Below are 12,250 nucleotides of genomic sequence, written 5' to 3'. Positions count from 1 at the left end.
ATCCCTTTGTAGATCATAGGATTAAGGTTATGAGATCATCTATGTGTGAATAAAGTTGTAATCATATGCAGAGGTTTTGGTCAATCATAGGTGATCAAATTGGGTTTGTGCAAGAGTTTTAAGACATCTGGTATTGAGCTTAACTAGAACTGTACTCAGGCATAGGAGATATTATTCTTGCAGTTCATTCATCTTTCTGGATTGTAGTCTAGTTTTTTTTTGTAGTCAGTGAGGCTCCTTTTGTGATGAGCAATGTGCTCTAGGTTGTTGGTCTTCCTGCATGTGCAAGCCCCTCTTATTGTAATCACATACTTACTATAGAAGTAGTATCTGACTGTGGGTAGGCTTCCTACTGTGGTTTTTCCCTTTACTAGGTTTTCCATGTACAAATCTTGGTGTTATGTGTTATGGATGGTTGGTAATTGTTCTTTGATTTATGTTTATGCTTAATTGTCATATCTTCTATTCTGGTAAAAGGTTTTGTGTTCTTAAATTTTTATAATCTATTGACAATTGATTCACCCCCCTCTTAATTGTCCACTGGTTATCCTAACAATTGGTATCAAAGCTTGGTCCTCTCTGCAGAAGCTTAACCACTTGAGGAAGATCCTATGAAAACTAATAGTTCATCTGCAGTTATTTTTTGAAGAGACATCCCTAAGCTTGATTCAACAAATTATAGAGTATGGAAGATTTGGATGAAGACTCACTTGAGATGTATTGGGAAAGAGATTTGGGAGATCACTGAGAAAGGATATACTCCTTATAATCCATCATCTTGCAATCCTCCTCCAATAAAATTGGATAAGAACATTGAAAATGACTGTAGAGCTAGAGAAGCCCTTTTGAGTGCACTTTCTGATCAACAAATAATGGGATTAACTGACCAATTATCTGCAAAGGCTATATGGGATAAGTTGGAGGTTCTGAATGAAGGCAACCCTACTATTAAAATTTCTAAACTTGATGGTTATTGGGTAAGGTATGAGAACCTAAAAAATGGAAGAAGATGAAAGGATTACAACTTTTATGGAAAGAGTTAATGAAATTTTTATGGGAATGCAGTGTTGTGGTGGATCTCTGAGTGAAGATGAGATTATTTCTTAAGTATTGAGATATTTTCCACCAGCTTACAAGATGAAGGCTATTGAAATTAATGAGCTGAGAATAATGTCTAACATCTCTGTCAACAAGGATACTTTGGTTGGCAAGTTATCTGCTTTTGAGCTTGAAGAATTTGGTCCTCAAGGAGCTGCAAAGACTGAATATTCTTTTCATACATCCGCATCATCAACTAGCAAGAGTGATTGGAAAGATTTATATGTGAAGGAACTAGAGGAAATGAAGAAAAAAGATGATGAGTTTGAGAAAATTGAAGCCCTATTTTCTAGAAGAGTACCTAAAGGTCTGACAGGAAGTTAGTATGAAGGAAAATCACCTTTTAAATGATTTGCATGTAATAAGATAGGTCATTTTGCATCTAGATGTCCTGAGAGGAATTCAAGATTTGAGGAGAAAGCTAGAAGATCTTAGAGGCCTAACCATTATTATCAGAACAAAGACAAATCATGTTACTATGTGGATGAGGAAGGTTTGATTGATTTGGATAATGAATTGACACAAGATTCAGCTAGTGGATCCAGTAATGGAAAGGATTGGCTATTTTTGGCCATCAAGGAAGATGCTCCAACACTTGTTATTCAAAATGAGGAAAAGGCCCTTGCTACTAAAATTGAAGACAAGGATGAATGGGTGATAGACAATGGATGTTCACATCATATGAATGGAGATAAAATGAAGTTTCTATCTTTGTAAGAATTTGATGGTGGCCTGGTTAGATTTGGAGATGAAAAAGCATGCATGATAAGAGGAAGAGGAACTATATCATTAGATGGTAAGCATAACACTGATAATGTTTATTATGTTTAAGGTTTAAGGCATAATCTTTTGAGTTTAGTATAGTTGTGTTGGTATTTTGCATAGAGATTGCATTAATGATATGTTGTCATTGATGTCAATTGAACTGGTAATGGTATTCATGATATTGTTGATATTGTTGTTTTTGATATTGGCTAGTAACCGGTAATAGAGCTTTGTGAAAATGTTGTAAACCAGTATCTAAAGTTTGTGATTTGAACTGATGAACTGGTAAACCCTATTAGTTGTTAAACCCTAACTGACCAAGTTTGATCATTTATTATCTGATAAGCAGTAATGATGGAGACATTGTGATCATTGAATGAGGATATGTTCAAATTGTTTTGGCACGTTTATTCTTGTCTAGGGAAGGATCTAGGGAAGGAGCAAAGTGGATTGCATCTAATACATAGCACGTGATGAGTTACACAGTTTGATGAAGCGGTGAACATGGAGCAGTTGGAAGTTTCTTGAAGAATGCGAAGAGATTGTCATGATTTCTAACGGTCAAGATTGTACTGACTTTTTCGTAATCTTGATTATGAGAATTAGGTTTCTCCTATGTTACTGACCTAATTGATTTCTATTTAAGGTTGATGAAGTTGTTGTAAAGGTTGTTGGCAAGATTGGTAGAAAACATGTTGAGTGTGTAGTTGCCTAACCAGTGAATGGATCTGCACTTTGAGTGAATGTAGATTGAAGGTTATAGAAGGATCTAATCAAGCAAAAGTAGTGCTATTCAAACAGATCAACAAAACTATTGTTTTCTAACAATTACAGCAGAAGTTAAATCCCTAAACTGGGTAAGCTCTAACAAGCTTGGTTACTCATTAAATCCTCTAAAAAGGTGGTCCATTAGCTTGGATTCTTAAATCCTCCAACGAGGTTACTCCTAACAGGGTATTGTGCTTTTTAATCAAGGAATATTTGTAAATCTCTTAATCGGGTGATTCCTAACTGGAATTAGTTCTTAATGAAACTTATTGTAAAGCTTTAACAGACTTGGCTCCTAATAGGGCAAACTTCAAAAGAGTTCAGATAGCTATCCTTGTGAGTCCCATCTCACTGTGGTTTTTACCTATTTGGGTTTTCCATGTATAAACATTTGTGTCAAGTGGCTAATGCTTTTATGGTAGTGACTTTATTTGTTGATATGGTTAAATTCTGATAAGGAATGTTATGTAGAAGCATTGAGAGATGAATATGTTGAGTTATGATTAAGCTTTGTAGATATTTACAAGATTGAAGTTATTTACTGTTAAAGTTGTCATAATAGTTAAACTAGATAATGTCAAGTATTACTATGAATATTGATCTTGACTGAGATATATTAACTTTGTTTGACTGAGTTTGAGTTTAGGAACTTTGTATCTATTTTTCAATATACTGATTCACCCCCCTCCCTCTTAGCATTCTATAGGATACTTATTATTTCATCATACCATCAATTGGTATCAAAGTAACTTAGGCTCTTAATCTAAAAGCGTAACAACTTGAGGAAAATATCTTGCAGATCATGATGAAGAAAGAAGGTCCGAAGTTTAACAAAGATAACTATAGAATATGGAGTGACAAAATGAAGATTTACATTAAGAGTTTTGGAAGTCAGTATTGGGATCATATAGAAAATAAATATAATACACCTACTAGACCCCTGACTGATGATTAGAAGAAAGAACAACAAGAAAATCAATAGGCATTAGAAGCTATTATCAGTTCCCTGTCTGATGTTGAATATGTAGATGTTCATGGTCTTGAAACTGCATATGAAGTATGGAATAAATTAGAAGAGATTTATAGCAGTGATGAACATGTTAAGATTGCCAAAGAGGAGAGTTTAAGAGGAAAGTTTGATGGCATGAGAATGTCTGAAGGTGAGAATATCTAGCAGTATGGTCAAAGGATTAAAGAGATAGTTGGTGAGATAAAGAGTGCAGGAGGGAAAGTGGAAGATGCCACAGTAATCAGTAAGGTATTGAGAACCCTTCTACCGGTCTATGCTATCCAAGTTGAAACTATTCAGGAGCTGAAATCCATTGATACGACAAAGGTAAGTCTTGACTCTATTATTGGCAATCTTGCTGCTTTTGAACTAAATGGCTACGATGGTAGTGTACAGAAATCAAAATCTGCATTTAGAGCTTTTGTATCTAACCCATATGTGAGAAGAAGTAGAGATACCGGCCATAACTATGAATCTAGATCCAGTAGAGATGCTGAAGATGAAGACAACTTAGTGGAACTTGAAGCATTGTTGGCAAAATGACTTCCTAGAGGCACCGGTAAATATAAAGGTAAGCTACCTTTAAAATGTTTCACATGCAACAAGATTGGTCATATAGCAGAAAATTGCCCTAATGTTGAGAATGAATACAAAAGAGACAAAATTAAGAAGTACAAGGGTAAAGGCAAGAGAGATTGTCTTGTAGATATAGATAGTGGTATTACTGATGAAGAATCTAATGATGATGCTAGTGAAGATATTGTGTTTGTAGCTATTAAGGAAGAAGTATAAGATCAGAAGGCACTAGTATCCAGAATGGATAATTATAATGATTGGATCATTGATTGTGGTTGTTCACATCACATGACTGATGATCAGAGCAAATTTCTTTCAATAAAGGAATTTGATGGTGGTGTTGTCATATTTGGGAATGAATCACCCCATATGGTTAAAGGTAAGAGAGTTATTTCTCTTAATGAGAAGAGTAGTGCTCATGATGTCTATTGGGTTGAAGGCTGAAAGCACAATCTTTTAAGCGTGGCACAACTTAATGACAAAGGATACCCATTGGAGTTTAGAAATGGAATGTGCAAAATCTTTGACAACAAAGGTGAATTGATTGCAACCAAGAAATAGACCAGAGGTAATCTATTTCATCTCAATCCTAAAGTTAGAAATTGTTTGATTGCAAAAAAAGATGATAGTTGTCTTTGGCATAGGATATTTTGTCATATTAATTTTGACAATATTGTTAAAATAAGAAAGTCTAAGACAGTAAGAGGTCTGCCTCAGCTAGACAAATCGGTAATTGCTCTTTGTAAAGAATGTCAACTAGGAAAGATGACTTCTTCCACTTTTAAGAGAAAGTCTTTCTCAACAGATAACTTGTTAGATTTGGTTCATACAGATCTATGTGGACCAATAAGAATAAGAAGCATTCAAGGTGACAGATACTTCATGATCTTCACTGATGATTGTTCAAGGATGATGTGGGTCACATTCTTGAAGGATAAGAATGAAGATTTTGGTAAATTCAAGGCATTCAAAGCCTTAACTGAGAAAGAGAGTGGAAAAAAGATACAATGTCTAAGAATAGATCAAGGTGGTGAATTCACTTATGCAGAGTTCACTAAATATTGTGATGATAATGGTATCAAGTGGTAGCTTTCTGCACCAAGGACACCACAACATAATGGTATAGCAAAGAGGAACAACTGGTCAGTGGTTAAATCTGATAGGACTAAGTTGATACAAGGGGGTGTATCAAAAACATTTTGGAAAGAAGCTGTAAGTATAGCTGTCTATACAATGAACCGAGTTCTGGTGAAAAGAGGTAAGGACAAGACCCCATATGAGTACTAGTATGGAAGACCACCTGATGTTAGCTATTTTAAGATATTTGGATGCAAATATTTTATTAAAAGAGGTGATTACATAATCAAGTTTGAAGCTAAGAGTGATGAAGGCATATTTCTTGGCTATTCCACCAAGAGTAAGGCCTATAAATGCTTCAACAACGGGACACAAAAAATTGTTGAAAGTGCTGATGTTCGTATAGATGAATGTCTTGAAATTTTAGAAGGAACTAGTTCTAAGAAGAATGATGAAGCTCCTTGCATTTTTCTTTTGGAACCTGAAACTGTTAAGACAGAAACTAATAAAGCAAATCCTGATGTACTTGTTCAATCAGAACAAATAAATTCAAAGGAAGATGATAATGAATAAGTTGAACATGAAGAGAATGGTCATGTTATTCCTAGATATGTGAGACTGAATCACAGTCCTAAACAAATAATTGGGGATAAGGATGCAGGTGTACTAACTAGAAGGAGAATAAGAGAGAACTCTTTCATGATCTCCACCTTTGAACCTAGAAGTGCTAAGGAAGAATTTGATGATGATCAGTGGGTGAAAGCTATAGAGGAAGAGTTGGATCAAATTGAGAAGAACAACACTTGGACCCTGGTACCCCGACTGGTAAACAAGAATGTTATAGGTACTAAATGGGTGTTCAAAAACAAATTAAATGAAAATAGTGTTGTAATTCATAATAAGGCAAGATTAGTATGCAAAGGTTATGCGCAAGAATAAGGAGAAGATTATGGAGAAAATTTTGTACCAGTAGCAAGACTGGAAGGTATCAGAACATTGCTTGCATTTACAGCTCATAAGAAGTTCAAGGTATACCAGATGGATGTCAAGTTTGCCTTTTTGAATGGGATACTGGAAGAAGAGGTTTATATAGAGCAACCTGATGGTTATGCATTGACATATAAGGAAGACATGGTATGGAAATTGCATAAAGCCTTGTATGGATTAAAGCACGCACCCAGAGCATGGTATGAATGACTTCATACTCATCTGATGAAGATAGGCTTTACTAGAACTAATGATGACAACAACATTTATCTCAAGTCTGAAGGAGATAAAATACTGGTTAGTGAAGTATTTGTAGATGACATTATATTTGGAGGTAATGATCACATGAGTAATTATTTTGCAGATGAAATGAAGAATGAATTTGAGATGTCATTAGTAGGGGAAATAAAAAATTTCATAGGCTTACAGATATAGTAGATGAAGAATGGTATTTTCATTACTCAATCCAAGTATGTGAAAGAGGTTCTGAAGACTTTCGGTATGAGTGATTGTAAACCAGTTGGAACCCCAATGGTTACAGTGATGAATACTAAGAGGGGAGGTAAATTATTATGCCAAAAATCTCTATACTTAAACACTTACACAGTCTGAAAATAAACTGGTAAAACAGTCTAACGGACAGACCGGTTATCACACATGCAAACCAAAATGTGAATAAAACATTCACCCACAAGAGCAATACAACCATACCACAAGATATTTGACATGGAAACCCAACTGGGAAAAACCATGGTGAGATGAAACTCACAAGTCACTATTTTCAGAATAGAAACTAGACCAGTTAAGGTCAGACTGGTTAAGGTCTTACAATGTTCTTCACCAGAACAGATCTTGTTAGGAATCTCAATCTCTGTTAGGAGATAAGTCCAATTAAAGACTACCTTGTTAGAGGATTTTAGATTCACAGAAGTGAACCACCTTGTTAGAGGATTTTACAATGGCTTTTGGGCCTACCCAGTTAAGGGCTACAAACTTGTCAAAGATGTGAGTAATCAACAAGTGTTTGATCTATCTAATAGCACAAACTGCTTGGTTAGATCTAGTATAGCTTGCTACTAATGCGTTTTAGCATTACTTCAATCTTCTCTATCTCTCTCTCTGTTACAACTTGATCTTCTCAGATAAGATTGCTCTTACAACATCTCAACAACCACCTTAAACCCTAGCCACAACATAAACCCTTTCAACAACAACAACTACAACAACTCAAAACCCTAGACATGATGTCCTTTTAAAGGAATCTGATTTCATGTCGGTCCAATAGGATTACATTACAATTTCCTAGGTTCAATGAATCTAGACATACTCAGTAACATGACACAAAAAGCACTGTCAATGTGTTAGCACCATCAATCAATCAGTGGGTTGGTAACTCGTCACAAAATGCCAGTTGGTAACTCATCACAGAGTATTACCAGTTCATACAAAATACTGGTTGCCGGTTCGACAAAAATGAAGACTGGTAAGAATGTGTTATGCCACTTTTCTCCCTCGTACTAGTTGAGATCTACGAATTGCTTGGGATCGACATGCCGCTTCAGACCGAGAAACACATTCTGAAAAATCACCAATAGTCTAAAGACTAGAATATAACATACCGATTGGAACAAATACTGGTTGAGCTCTAGCTCATACATATAAAGGGGATCTCTATACAAGTGTGTGTCCATCAATGACAATCACAACATAAACATCAAAAATGCCAACAATCTCCCCCTTTGGTATTGATGACAACACTTAGGAAAATAAAATTTTGACATCTAAGTGTTTTACAACAAAAACATGCCATTAACAAAATTGCTCCCTCTAAGCATATACACTATCCCTTAATCAACACAATGTATAGCAATTTTGCATACAGAGCATAAACATTGAGATATTAAAGCACATAGCATATATCAAAATTTTAAAATCAGATACTTCTCCCTATTTGTCTCCAAAATAGATAGAGTACTTCTCCCCCTTGCCAACAATGACAAAGTACCACTGAACAACCCTGTTTCCATTTGATATATATAAAAAGTTTATGACAACAATGAATAATACTTGTCAAAAACCGATCTATAGTCCTGCAAAAATTGTTTCATGGATAGAGACCAGGACTCAAGTAAGGAGGTGGCTACTTCTTTTTTTGTTTGCATCTGGTATACCTGTTCCTCCATGGCATCAACTATGCTCAGCTCCTGCGTAACTCTCAAGGCATCCAGGTTCAGATAACACTTCTGAAGAATTTGCAGACGTGGAAGTAAAACCAGTTGTAGCTCCTGCAAATCTCTAGATCATGTACTGATCTCTTGCTGCATTTTGGCTGACTGGATCTGGAACCGGTGAACGGTTTGCCCATATTTTGCAAAGGAATCATAAGGTGGCTTAAATTTGCTCAAGTATGACTGTAAGTCCATTTGAAGCTTTTCCTTCTGAGCCAGCACATGATCGCAGAATAGATGAGGTTGACAGATTTTGCTTAGTATCAAGTTTCCCTCATCCAAAGCATTCCTTATATCCTTTTGGTCTTTCAGCATTTTAGACCAAAGCTCATTCAACTTTTTCACCAGAGCAATGTTAAGAGCCTTTTGATGCTCTTTCTTGACATTTGCCTCAACTGCTTCTTCCAGGCTCTGCACCTGATCATCCACTACAGTACATAGTAGTTTGAGTTGTGCTAGTGATGATTCAGTGTTAGGAAGATTGGTACTAGGGATTAAACCGATAAGGGTGTCTATAGCCACCTGAATTATGTCCTACTCCTTTTTCCTACAAATGATCTCAAGGAGCTCTTGAGCAACCTTGATGCTTTGCATAAGCTCTGACTCACTTGCAGACTAGAGATTGATAGGACTCGAGATATCAGCCTGTTTGGCTTGACTTCCGGTTGCCTTCAGAGTCTCCATCTGTGTGCTCTCCATTGCTTTTGCTGCCTTGTCTGCTTCTTCCTTCTTCCTTTTCTCTACTTCTTTCTTCTATTCTTGTTCCTTGTATTCCTCTTCTTTCTTTTTCCTATCTGCTTCTTTCGTCTTCTCCTCTTCTTTCTCTTTCTCTTCCTTCTTCTTCTTTTCTTCCTCCTCCTTCTTTTTCTTCTCTTCCTCTTCCTTCTTCTTCTTTTCTTCCTCTTCTTTCTTCTTCTATTCTTCCTCTTCTTTCTTCTTCTTTTATTCATTGTCCTCTTCTTCTTTCTTCTTCCTTTCATCTTCTTGCTTCTTCTTCTCTTCGTCTTTTCATTTCTCCTCTTCCTCTTTTATCTTTTTCTCATCTTCATCCCTCTTCTTCTTCTCTTCCTATTCCTTAGCTGCTTCTTGTGTGTCCTTAGCTTGCTCACCATCCTATTCGGCTTGTTGCCCCTATTCTATTCCCTTAGAAGGTATGTCTTGAGTGACATCTTCTACATCCAGGGCATCGACATCAATAGTGTCGATTGGTTCTTCAACCAAGTTTCCTTCTTCATCAAAAACTTCATCCGGTTTGGATATGACCGGTTCTTTTTCTTCTTACCGGTTGACCATTCATGCTTTATGAGCTTGAATAGCATGATTCATATACTGATGAGTGTCTTTTTCAACATCATCAACTCTTCCTTCCAACAGCCAGAGTCTTCTTCTCCTTGTGAAGAAGAGTCCTTTATTTTGGTCCAACACATCAAATAATTCTGAATTTGAGAGGTCAAGAAATTACTGTGCAAAGACTTTCTCCCTAATCTCCTATTCTTTTTCAATGGAAATGCACCATTTATCATCTAATTCTTTAAATAAAGAACCGGTGTCTGAGATTTAATCTTTGATGGCGACCGGTCAGTTTTGCACAAATAAATAATGATTTCCTATAATACTTCTTCCTTCTCCTCATCACTAAAATCATCATAATAATCTACTAAATCATGAAGTAATTTTCTCCTAATATTCTTAACTGTCCTTTGAAAATATGTCAAAGGTTTGTATGAGGAGATATCAATATTTACTAGTGCGGATGCTGCCGGTTCATTCTTCTTCATTTTCTTTGTCTGTCTGGCCTTCTTTGGCTTTTCATCAGACTCTGTCTCTTCAGAGTCTGGTTCATTTGTCGTAGTCTTCCTTTTTCTTTCAAAGAATTTTTGTGGTGTCACCTCCAATTTCTTCTTTGCAAGTGACTGCTTGGTCACTCTTGGAGTTGCAGTGGTAGCCGATGTCGATGCTGCATGCACTACCTTGGCTTTCTTTGTTGCCCATTCTTTTCCTTTCTTAACAGATGGTTCTTCAGCCGGTGCAATCCTCTCCAAGTAGGTTCTGGTCCTTTTAGCCTTAGGATCAAGAGGTGAGGCAAGAAGGGTTGAGGCATACCCTTCCAGCATATCATACATAACCTCATAGCCCATTGGCTCCATTTCCTCCATTCTAGGCTCAACAGCCTCCATTAAGCATTTGTCCACCTGAATGGTGAAACAGATGTCATCTTCATATTTCTTAATGATATCACTTGAGATCCTTACCCTTTGACTCATCTTTATTTTGAACTCATCAAAATATTTGTTCAGTACTTCAGGGTAACCGATTCCAATGGCTTGTATGCTTTCCTTGATCTGCTTGGTTACCGGTTGGTCAGGAGACCACTGGACATCTCCTACTCTAGGAAAGTAGCCTTGGAAATAGAAGAACAACCCTACCAGTAGTTGTCCAAACTTAAACCTTAGTGCATTGTCCTGTTTGATCGCCTTTAGATTCAACAGGAGTTGCCTCTACATACTGGTGCATAGGTCAAATGATGCATCCTCTTTAATCATCTGGTAAGTGGCATTTACCGCTGCAACAGATACAAAATTAATCCTGCTGGCTAAGAATGTTTTGTAGCCTATCACCATGTAGGCGTATTTCACCAGATCATCCTTGATAGGATTAACTGTCATACCCTGTGAGTTACTTGTTAAATCGGTGAGCTTGGCCATTTCGGTTTTGCTTATCGTTCTTAGGGCTGGCACTTCCCCTGTGTTACAGAAACTGGTGACTACATGAATTACCTGAGGCATGATATCATGCATCCTCTCCAAGTACATCTTGTCAACATGGACTCTGCTCAAAATGATCCTGATATGATCCTCCATAAAATCTTCCTGAAAGTATACTACATTATTGAGTTTCTTCTTTTCTAGGATACTAAACTCCGGTTTGATCTTTTTGTCCTTGCCGCAAAATAAACCTAACTGGGTGTGAATAGCTAAAGACCCTAGGTCTTCTATTTTGCAATCAATATAATCTGAAATTCCTTCTTCAACTATTACTCCAACCAGAACTTGTGATAAGGCATTATATTTGGACTTCCTTTGAATAAAACTTTCCGACTCAATGGATATACTAGAACTGGTATGAGATGTGGAAGCCATTGTTGAGTATTTCAAGAACACAAAAAATACCTTTACAATGCAAATTTAGGGCTTCCTAATTTTGCTTCACTCCACTCTCCGTCGGTTGCCAAATCACCGCTTTGTGTTCTCCATGACCGCTTGCAAACTAGATTTGAATCTCCTTCAAGATTTATCAATTTATTGAAATCTTAGCTCAAATCACCTTTTCTTCGCTCAAAAACAGATAGTGAGAAATGATTTGAAATATGCTTTTATACATGTCTCTCACCTACCGCCATTAATGCTCCTCTATTAGGGCATAAACCCTAATTCACCTTTTTTACCATTTCCAGTCTTCTGCCAAGCAACATGTATCACATAGCGGTTAAGGTCTTTTACCGGTGTAACCGGGGGTTCACATTCATTTTGCCGTTTTCTCCCCCTAAGCCTCTTTGGTGCTTAGTTTTCTGGTTCTGATATTTCCACACTAGGTGCAGAAACTGGTTCCTCTTCCAACATTGTTGGTTTCTTCCTCTAGTTTTTGTTCATGTCCGCTTGAACTTTTTCAACATCAACTTCTCCTTTCTGAGTGACCGGTATATCATCAGATATACTCTTTTTGCTCCTGCAGAATCTTGCAA

Source organism: Cryptomeria japonica, chromosome 4 (assembly GCF_030272615.1).
Source record: "Cryptomeria japonica chromosome 4, Sugi_1.0, whole genome shotgun sequence".
NCBI classification, from domain to species: Eukaryota; Viridiplantae; Streptophyta; class Pinopsida; order Cupressales; family Cupressaceae; genus Cryptomeria; species Cryptomeria japonica.
This window is presented reverse-complemented; position numbering follows the sequence as displayed.